Source organism: Phascolarctos cinereus, unplaced genomic scaffold, assembly GCF_003287225.1.
Source record: "Phascolarctos cinereus isolate Bilbo 61053 unplaced genomic scaffold, phaCin_HiC Scaffold_4;HRSCAF=312, whole genome shotgun sequence".
NCBI lineage: Eukaryota > Metazoa > Chordata > Mammalia > Diprotodontia > Phascolarctidae > Phascolarctos > Phascolarctos cinereus.
This window is the reverse complement of record NW_027555847.1, coordinates 454,754,575-454,763,784: the sequence shown is the minus strand read 5'-3', so window position 1 is coordinate 454,763,784 and position 9,210 is coordinate 454,754,575. Positions and strand designations below refer to the sequence as shown.

Here is a 9,210-nt window from a genome sequence, read left to right as displayed (position 1 = left end):
CTGATGATTAGAAATCATCTGCAGAATCTAATTTTTCCACAATGCTTCAAGCATTTCCAACTTTCTGTTCACAAATACACACACAGAAAAAAGAACAACTAAATAAAAATATTGATCACTTAATTAGAGAAGTCAATTTAAAACTTATACAAAGCAGAGTGAGTAGAGCCAGATGGATTGTCATTGTATTTGTAGTGCCTAATGGGCTACATCATTTATGCTATTGGAGATCACAGTTTAACAAGGTTTTCTAAGAAGAATTTTTAAAACCCCAATCATAAGCTTGCAGATGTAATATATTTTATTTAGCTCTTTTTTCCTTGTTGTAATTTGTTGCACTTCTGAAAATGTGATTTTAGTAAAACTGCTGTTTATCATAATTATTATCTGCAGAGTAGTAGTAGAATTAATTTATTAGCTGATGATACTATTTATAATAATTGATTGTGTGCCAGTTTTGTGTATACATATAATATGAGGAAACCTCTGCAAACACAATATTTATTTTTCTTGTCTAATGTGCCATAGTGTTTCAACTATTGCTGTACTGAAAAAGAAAGTAATGTTTGATTGGGCACATTGAACTGGTCCCCAGAGATTCCCTTGCAATAGCATGTGATAACTTCCAGGGTTACATTTGAATAGCAGTGAAATTTTCTTTAACATTTGCCCAGTTCTAATATAAATTAGATCCAAAGAATAAAATGTAGTAACTCTTATTCTAAAGTTATTCTTCCATTTTTTTTTCTAGTATATCTTTCTCCTGAAATGCACTTCCTCTTAAAAGACTGGACTACTTCTGCAAAATTATGCTTATCACTTTTTTAAATCACATTCCTATTTCTGATTTTATATTTATTATTTGGCTCCTTCAGTCTTTATGTAACCCAACACAGAATTGGAGGCTTTTGTTTGTCACTTTAACCGATACCTCATGTTTTCGATAGGCAAATGAGAAAGTCCTGGGAAATTGGTTACTGAAAATTGAAATGGGAATGGGAGAATCCATTCTGAAACCTGCCTTGTGGTGTTTACCTCAAAGCATGCGTTGGGGTGCTTGCTTGATTTACATTCAGCAATATCTAAGTGCAAATAGTCATCATACACCAAAGTAAACTGGACTATGGGCAATTGCTTCCTCTGTTTCTTCAATTGCAGTTGCAATCCCATAGATTCCGATCTTGACAGGTAGCATAATTAGAAAATTCTCTTTGTCTTATTAAATGTGACTCTCCTCAATAGAATTCACTTCATTGCAGGCAAAGAACAGAAAATATACTTCAAATCTAAAATGGAAAATCAAGGGGGACTGTTTTATTTTTATCTGTCTTTGTGCAAGCGACATTATTATCAAAGGATATTGTAATGCTGAAAATGTACTTTGGGGATTTAAATCACGTATTAGCCTGGAAAGCAAAAAATGCTGTAGGGCCCATGCAATATATTTTCTCATTAATCTGATTGAAAGATTATCCTTCCTATAGCTATGAAAAGTCTAATACCCATATATCCATCTTTCCTGCTAGTAAAATTCAGCTTTGTGCAAAGTCATTGTCTCTTGTGTCTGAGGTTCGATGCTCTTCTTCATTGCTCTATATAAGCCGCTCTGTATTAAAATAAATTCAGAACAGGCCGCCATTTCATGCACACATTTTGATTATTTCATAAGCTGCTGAGAGAAATGGAAGTATCAGCAAGGCGTGCAGTGTGCTGGTAATGTAATGCTGTCATTACCTCAATGGTCACGTGAAAAAGTTTAGCTATAGTAGTATCGTTGACAAATGTTAAGTGAGTCAAAACAGAGCATTTAAATGAAATGCAGATATGAATGAGCCATTATTACAATCACAACTCCGGCTTAGAGATTATTAAATATGAATATATACACTTGCACAGGAACCTGACATTTGTAATACATAACTAGCTGTGCATTCTCTCCACCCAACCCCACCCCCCACCAACCTTCCCCCAGAGTCAGAATAAAGGAATCATTTTGATCAGATGCTGCATGCAGTAATTGAAGACACTTCTGATGATTTCATGCAATCAGAGTGGCACATTTTTTGTGATGAAAATTAAGTAAAAAAAGAAAGAACGAAAGCAGATTTATAGATTGCCTTGCTTATGTTCAATTGCCTTTACAAAAGATGAACAGTCCCATCTTTATCCCATCCCTGGCCCTTACAACATATACCTTTTACACATACCAGACTTGCTGAAAATTTCCCTCTAACCTTAGTCATAACTTGCAGCACTGTGTGATTTTAAGCTTTTAATGAAACTACAGAGAAATGTCTCAAACAGAATGATTTCTATTCAGACCTCTTTGAGTGCTGATAGCATGAACAGTATAGATGGCTCCAGCCATAACTGTCACACAGATAATATTCTTTTATGCCTCAAGACACTAAGATGGTGCTAGAGATAACCAAAAGAAATAAGCTGCCTCCATCACTAATCTGCAGCTTTAAAACACTATAGCTTTTGCATGGTTAAGAGAAGGTAAAATAACTTACAAGCATACTATAGAAATCATTCTTAAAATGAACATGGAGCCTGAGGAATTAGGGTTTTCATATTTATTTTGTAATCCATATGCACTAAGGATCAAATCATCCATGTCCCTTTTTATGTGTTTATGTATGACAATTGAAAATGCAAAATATGCTGAAGCCTTTATATTCCCCCAGGATATTTTTGTAACTGATGTAGTGAAATGAAAATCTAAAGAATGGTTGGCCTTAGTGCTCCCTTTAGACTTTTACTTTTGAGAGCTTAAGTATGTTCTTATGGCTGGATTTGTAATACATGTAACAGACTGGTGTCTATTATGATATTCAGCTAGATTTACCTGAGGACTAGTTGAGAAAAATATTGATTTTTTTCACCCCTAAAGCAACTATTACTGAGGATTATTTCTTTGTTTATTTGTTTTTGCACAGTAGTAAAATGTATATTGTATCCCATTGTGCTCAGCTCTCTCCTGTATTATGAGCTTGGGGATTAGTGAAGCAAATTGTAACCAAAGTTTAGTGAATTTTTGTTTTTAAGTCCGAGTGGGAGATGCCTACCTTGAAATTAATTTATTCCATGCTTTTCACTTCATCTGGAGGTAGGAATTCGTTCTTTTAGACCACCGTGGAGAGTTCCTTCACTAACACATACTAGGAAATTTTATTTTATTTGTTCTTATGGGAAATGAAATTTATCATATCACAGCATTAAAATATTTAAAGGGGAGGGAAAAAAATTTAAAAACTAAAACAATTTATCTGTGAACCAGAATCATTTATTCTCCCTAGATTTTTAAATTTTTTTCCCATGCCTTCAGTTTAGAAATCCCTAATCAAAAATCCTATTGTTATAAAAATACAGTCTGACATGAAAGTGTCAGGGAAGCAGCGAAGGAAAAATGATGACCTAAGCATCAGCAGAGTTGGATGCACCATGAAACCATTTCTTGCGTATGTGTATTTTTAAAGACGGTGGAAGCTTTTCAGAGAAACAAGAGATTCTTCTTGAAAGTGGAGAACAATATGCATGATTTTTTTTTTATTGAACACAATAACTATCAATACTAATCTGCGAATTTGTGCCCCAAAATGCAATCATATTGTTGGGACAAAAACACAAAGCATGCAGGAAGCTATTAAATGCACAGCAGTATTTGAAATCGAACCACAGTGACTTGTTGTTATGGCATGCTGACATTATTGGTTCTTGTATATAGTTACATAATGATCTCTGAAGCCAGCTTTAGAAGCTGTTCTATAAAACCAGTTAACAGATGTCAAAATCTGGCTCTAGAGTCAACTTTCTCAGATCCTTGCTAAGCTAGTCTTAAGATTCTCTTGAATATAACAAATTAAAATGAGTAGATCATGATGTCCTTTATCCTCTCCAAAGAGGATCTGTGTTGCACAAGTGACACTCTTGTATTTGTTTCCTATTAAAAATGGAAATGGCATCATTATATTTTATTGTGTGTATATATGTATATACATACACATAAGCTTTATCTAAGGAGAATATCAACTAAAGTGAGTGGATATGAGAAAAAAATACTATTTATCCTGTAAAAATGTATTTCCCTCTTTCATACATATAAAACTTATACTTGTTGATATGGGAATCAAGATTGGAATATGTTATGTGTGTTTTATTTCATCTATACAAAAGACAAAACATTCAGAAATAATTAACTTTAGTATTTTTATATAGCTTTGTTTCTTGTAACATAATATCTTACATTATGACAAGATACGACAATACAAAGGAATCTAGCAGAGTTGATGTAATAGACTCTATTATCACAGTTAGACAGTTATTTTGGCAAATCATCATTTGACATGAAACCAAGAACTTGGTCCCAAATTAGAAATTTATGGGAAAAAATGTGAAATTATAAGAGTGAAACAAATCATGTGACTCCTTCTTAACCTCCCTTCGCATTAAAAATGAGAATTTAAAGTTTTCAGCATTTTTTCATGTTTCCAAAGCAAAACAAGACGGCATCCAGAAATAAAATTGCCAGCCAAGCCTATTCCTTTTCAGGGAGCCCTCACTAATGAATTGATGTATTGATGATTCAACTGCCCAGTTAACCTGTTGCTCCTGCCCTTGCAACTCAAGGCAATACAAGTGATTAGTTGGGTAAATTTTAATTCATATACACTCAAGTATGTGAATTTTATCCTGACATGGGATGACATAGGATACTGAATGACTAAGACCATTTGAGGTGATAGGAGGTCATAAATCATTTTGTCTGATTTACATAAATATTTACCCTGTTTATACAGATATATTTGTTGGATTAAGAGCTCCTATAAAAAGGAACAAAATCCCATAGGCTATAATTTTATCTTACCATGAAAAAATGTTTTTAAAGGCATGAATCACTTCATGGAATCACCCCAAGTTGCTCCCCACAAATTTTACTATCAGATAAGAGATAAATCATTTGAGAGGCAGGATGATATAGTGAGATTTACTTGTCATAAGACTGGGATTCCACTCTTGCCCCTGACATTCATTTTCCTTGGGCAATTCACTTATCCTTTCTTAGCCTCAGCTTCCTCAACTGTAAAAGAAGGTTTGTAAACTAGATGACCTCTAAATTATCTTCCAGTTTAGAAGCTATGATGCTATGACTTCAAAGAACTGTACTCTTCCCTTCAGCCTCCCTTCAGGAAAGAGCGTAATAGAGCTGCTGAAGACTTTGAAGGAACTTGCTGACTTTCCCAAACAAAGTAGAAAGCTTTCCCTGGAATACTAATTGAACATTTGTGAGCTTTAGCTAGGCTCAAAAGATAGTATTTGCATATGAAAATTAATCATGCTATTTTGGGTTGAACATCAGAATTACCTGCATAAGGTTAGATCCTTATAATTTCATATTTCTAAGTAGTCTTGAAATGTCAGAGAATTCTTTTTAAACTCTTATGTCTACTTTTCACCAGAAGGTCTGAGGTGTCAATATGAAAACCTCTACAAGTTTCAGGAAGTTTTTCAAGGAGCTTCATTATATAATTTAGACTACCTTTTTTAATACTATCAAGATTCAGTTTTTTGGGGATAAGGTTCATGTTTTTGAGCACAAAACTCTCACAATTGAGCCAAATCGAGATTGAGCCACCACAATGTATACCAGGTGACGTTAAAGTAATGCTTGATTTCCATAAGTCACACAAAAAAATCCCTCTAATTACTTAATCTACAACCTACTAGTCACTTTTCAGAGCAAAGATATACTGAGACCACAGTGCTGCACACAAATTTAGGTCATAGGTCTATAACAATAGTTCTTGACCTTTTTCATTTCATGGATTCCTTTTTCAGTCTTTGGTAAGTAATAGTCTAATGATGATGACCCACAATCTGTTCTTCAGGGACACCGAGACCACAAGTGCCACCCTTCGCTGTGAGCTGCTGATTTTGCTCAGGTATCCCAAAGTGACAAAAAAAGCCCAAGAGATAGAACATGTGGTGGTCCAGCACAGGGCCTCTTGCTTAGACTACAGAGAAAATCTGTCCTACACCAACACAGTCCTGCACAAGATCCAGAGACTCATTTGCATCTTACCCATAGGCCTATCCAGAGCCATCATTCAGGATACCCATTTTTGTGGTTACTTCCTGCCCAAGAACATCCACATAATCCCACTTTTGGTCCTTACATACAGGGATTCTCCAGTTCAAAGACCCAGCAGCATGCTTTGACCTGACCAACTAACTAGATGAGAAAGTGGCCTCCCTAGCAAACGAGGCTTTTATGCCCTTTGATCTAGGGAAGCACATGTGCCTAGGGACAAGCCTGGCCTGAATGGAGATCTTTCTCTTCCTCACCACCATCCTGTAGCATTTCAAACTGAGCCCACTGGAGAAGCCTGAGAACATAGACCTGACTTCTCAGTTCACAGGCCTAGGTGATGTGCCCCTGACTTATGAGCTCCACATGCTGGCCCACTGAGCTCCTGCCCAAAGGGATGTCTGCGATCTCTCCCGCCTGTATCTTTGTCCAGTAATCCTCCCAAAACAAAGGGCAAAAATAGCCTATATCCCTTCTCAGAATAATGCTTTTAAATGCATAAAATAAAATATATAGGATTACAAAGGAAACCAAGTATTTATTTTGATTAATATTTGTCCCCTCAAACTTCATGGACCCCCATGTGGGCCCCTGATTAATAAATTCTGATCTCTAGACAATTCTACTCCAAATCTGTTTGGTGACCTTATGTTTCATTTTGTTTTCTTCTTAATTATTTTTCTGGGCACTTACTGCCTTAAGTTCACAGGGATATAAGATTTAGAGCTGGAAGGGACTTTAAAGATTATCAAGGCTTTCCACCAAGATGGAACCAAAGGTGAAGAAGGAAGCAGTTGTACCCTCCAAGACAGAAGCTAAGTCCAAGGCCTTGAAGGCCAAGAAGGCAGTGTTGAAGGGTGTTCATAGCCACAAAAAGAAGACAATCCAAATGTCCCCTACATTCTGGTGACCCAAGACACTAAGTCTTCAATGGCAGTCCAAAAACCCACAGAAAAAGGGCTCCTCAGAGGAACAAGCTTGACCACTATGCCATCACTAAGTTTCCCTTGACCACTGAGTCCACTAGGAAGATTGAAGACAGCAACACCCTGGTCTTCACTGTGGATGTCAAAGCCAACAAGCATCAGATCAAGCAGGCCGTAAAGAAGCTGTATGACACCGACGGACATCAGTGTGGCCAAGGTCAATATGCTGATCTGGCCTGTTGGAGAGAAGAAGGCCTATGTCCAACTTGCTCTAGACTATAATGCTTTAGATGTTGCCAACAAAATTGGAATCATCAAAACTGTGTCCAGCTATCCCACTCTACTTACAATGAAAAGTTTTCCAGGTAAAAAAAAAAAAAGGTTATGAGTTCCAATCTTTCAATCGCCTCCTTTTTATAGATGGAGAACTGAGGCCCAAAAAGAGAAAGTGACTTGTATTGATACAGAGCTCTTACCCAACAGCATTCTGTATAATTGTAATTGTAACGGAATGTCATCAAGTGGAAAGAGCAATGTATCTGAAATTAAACTAGGTCAATCTCTGCTATATGCTAAACTTGTCTGGGTCTCTGGATCCTTAACTATAAAATGCAAAGTTTGGGCTAGGATCACAGGATTACAGATTGAGGGCTGAAAAGGAAAGCCTGAGAGGCTTTCTAGTCTAACCTCATTTCAAAGTTGGGAAAACTGTGAACCAAACCAAAGTGACTTACCTTAAATTAAACAAAAAAATATGTTTCAGAGGTTGAATTTGAACTTAGATTTGACTCCAGATACAAAATTATTGTCACTGTAACATGTTGCTTCCCTCCACCCATCTAACAATACAAATTAGCAAAAAGAAAAAAAAAACAACTCAGGACTAGAAAGGAATAGGCCAGGAGTAAAGGTGATCAAATTATGATCAAGTGAACACTAAAGTTGAAAAGATTACGAAAAGTATTTTTGACATCAGGTTATTATTTGTTTGTTGATATATTAATTTTTGTGGAGCACCTTATTTCTAAGAACCTTGTGAGATAGGTAGTGTGTATGTATGTGTGTATACACACACACGCACATATGCATATATATGCACATATACACACATATATGTGTATATACACATATACATACATTTATATGCATATGTATAAGTTATCCCCATTTTACACATGAAGAAAATGAAGTGAGCTTTTAACTGAAACTAACTCCAAATCCAATTTTCTTTGTACGTAATAACCAAAAGAGAAAAAATATCAGAATTGTTGTAAGAGTAGTTCTTTCTATTAGTAGTCTATTCATTTTACGGTATAATCTGAACTGATGGTCTCTGATTTAAAAACAGTGCAGAACCATCAAGAAAAATGTTCAATTCAGGATGAAATTATACCTAACAATATTCTCACCACAACCAACTAGGATGGCTATGGGGTCTTAAAATCTGCTTGAGTAATCACACATCTCTCAATCAGATGTGGACATGAATTAATCAGATTGTACTTTTGGAAGCAGAGATAGTTAAAAAATGGTCAAATTCTCTTGGCTATCAAGACATGTAGGTAGATTTTTGAGATGAACGATCAACAAGATGGAGAGCTAAACATTTTCACTAATCGCTACAACCTCTCAAACCTCTTCAAAACAGAACTCATGCACCAAAGATTAAGTAACTTAAATGGTCTCCATGTTCTAGGACACTTAGAATTCAATAGAAGGTTAAAAACAATTCCGAAACATGAACTGATGTTCAGTAACCCTGAGTTCACTCAGCACCTCTATTGCCACCTCTCATACTACCAGTACTAAAGCTGAACTAGTCGACCCAAGGACATGAGATAGGCTTATAACAAAACCCACTCCCCAGACTGTGGTGTCTTCCTCCCTCTTTGCAGTAGTATGAAAACTCCAGCTTCTGGGGTGGAGAAATTTACCTTGCTTTAAAGAGATAACCAGGAGGGCACAGCCTTTCAGGATCAAAAACCAGCCAGGGGCCATAACCCTATAGAACCAATACTGCAAAGCTGTGACTTGCCAGTGCTGGGGCAGATAACTCTAGCACCAGCAGAATAGAAGCTGGGTCAACAGTAATACCAGCAGAGCTGGTGCTAGGGCAAACAATCCTGTTGTACCCATGTTGCAAAGCTCCAAAATGCCAGTGTTGAGCCAAGAACTAAGTAAGAAAGTGAGCAG

The 9,210-nt window shown here is 36.3% G+C and overlaps 1 pseudogene; it reads left to right on the top strand.

The window, feature by feature from the left end:
• Positions 1-5,868: 5,868 nt before the first annotated feature.
• Positions 5,869-7,446, top strand: LOC110199203 (large ribosomal subunit protein uL23 pseudogene; annotated as a pseudogene).
• The last annotated feature ends 1,764 nt before the right edge of the window (positions 7,447-9,210 follow it).